This window comes from Chrysochloris asiatica, unplaced genomic scaffold (assembly GCF_000296735.1).
Source record: "Chrysochloris asiatica unplaced genomic scaffold, ChrAsi1.0 scaffold00222, whole genome shotgun sequence".
In the NCBI taxonomy this organism is placed as follows: domain Eukaryota; kingdom Metazoa; phylum Chordata; class Mammalia; order Afrosoricida; family Chrysochloridae; genus Chrysochloris; species Chrysochloris asiatica.
In genome coordinates, this window is record NW_006408740.1 from 4,753,243 (window position 1) to 4,755,358 (window position 2,116).

The following is a 2,116-nucleotide window of genomic DNA, read 5'->3' on the forward strand; positions in this document are numbered from 1 at the left end:
GATGGCCAAACTTCGTCCCTCATACTACGGACATATTGTCAGGAGGGACCATGTTTGGTATCATATTTGGTAAGGTGGAGGGTCAGAGAAAAAGAGGAAGACCCCCAGTGATATGGATTGGCAAAGTGGCAGCATCAGTGGGCTCAAGCGTGGCAACAATAGTGAGGTTGGCCCAGGACCAGGTAGTGTTTTGTTCTGTTGTGCATAAGGTTGCTATGAGTCGGTACCAACTCAATGGCACCTAACAACAACAACAACAACCATTAATTTATTCAATTATTCACTCAGTCATTAAGTAAGCACACTAATTCAAAGCATAATCATTTTTATTTGTACCTTGATAACAGCTTCCTAACTCTTGCCTTTCTCTAACAGAGTTCAATCTTGACTGCTCCCTGGTATCTATAATACAGGTGTCTGTGTCCCATTTTCAAAGATTCGAATGTAAATTGTCTGAGATTTGGAGTTTGAAAAATTCTCTGGTTGATTCCAATGTGGGGTCAAAGTTGAGAACCACTGTTGTAAATACATTCGCCATGCTGCAGAGGACATTTTGTATATCATTTATTTATATAACTACATAGCTGTTGTTATTGGGTGCCACTGAGTTGGTTCTGACTCACAGCAACCCAATGCATAACAGAACAAAATACTGCCTGGTCCTGCACCATCCTCACAATCATTGTTATGTTTGAGCCCATTGTTGCGGTTACAATCCATCTTGTTGGGGTGTTGCTTTTTATCATTGACCTTCTACTATGACAAGTATGATTTCCTTTTGCAGGGACTGGGTCCTACTGACAACATGTCCAAAGTATGAGTGATGAAGTCTCACCATCCTGCTTCTGGCTGTACTTTTCGTAACATGTATTTGTTTTTCTCTGGGCAGTCTATGGTAGCTTCAATATTTTTTGTCAACACCAAAATGCAATTGCACTGATTCTTCTATAGTTTTCCTTATTCATTGTACAACTTTCCCAAATGCATATGAGATGATAGAACATACCATGGTTTGGATCAGGTGTACCTTAGTCCTCAGAGTAACATCTTTGCTCTTAACCTCTTTAAAGTGGTCTTTTGCAGCAGATTTGCTGAATGCAATACATCCTTTGATAACTTAACTTCTACTTCCATGAATGTTGAATGTAGATCCAAGCAAAATGAAGTCTTGGACAACTTCAGTGTTTTCTCCATTTATCATAATGTTATTTATTGGCACAGTTGGGAGGATTTTTGTTTTTTCTTTGTAGTCTTTGATTTTCATCAGCATTTCAAGTTCTTTTTGCTTTCAGCAAGCAAGGTTGTGATATCTGCATATCATAGGTTGTTAATGAATTTTCCTCCAATCTTGATATCATGTTCTTTATATAAACTAGCTTCTCAGATTATTTCCCTAGCATACAGATTGAACAAGTATGGTAAAAGCATATAACTCTGGCACACACCTTTCCTGATCTTAAGCCATTTGTTGTTGTTAGGTGCCATTGAGTCGGTACCAATTCATAGTGACCTCATGCACAGCAGAACAAAACACTTCCCGATCCTGGGCTAACCTCACTATTGTTGCCACGCTTGAGCCCATTGATGCTGTCACTTTGCCAATCCATATCACTAGGGATCTTCCTCTTCCTTACCAAACATGATATCCTTCTCCAGCGACTGGTCCCTCCTGACAATATGTCTGAAGTATGAGGGACAAAGTTTGGACATCCTGGCTTCCAAGGAATACTATGGCTACACTTCTTCCAACACAGACCTGTTTGTTCTTTTCACAACCCATTGCACTTTCAATATTCTCCTCCAACACCATAACTCAAATGCATCCATTATTCTATGGTCTTCCTCATTAAACCATTTAGTATCCCCTTATTCTTTTCTAACAGCTACCTCTTGCTATATGTACAAATTCCCCATGAGCACAGTGAAGTTTTCTGGAATAGCTATTTTCACAATGTTATCCATAGTTTGATATCCACACAATTGAGTGCCATTGTATAGTCAATAAAGCACAAGTAAACAACTTTCTGGTATCCTCAGCTTTCAACCAAGATCTATCTGTTGTCAGCAATGATATCCCTCATTTGAAGTTCTCTTCTGAATCCAGCTTGAATTTCTG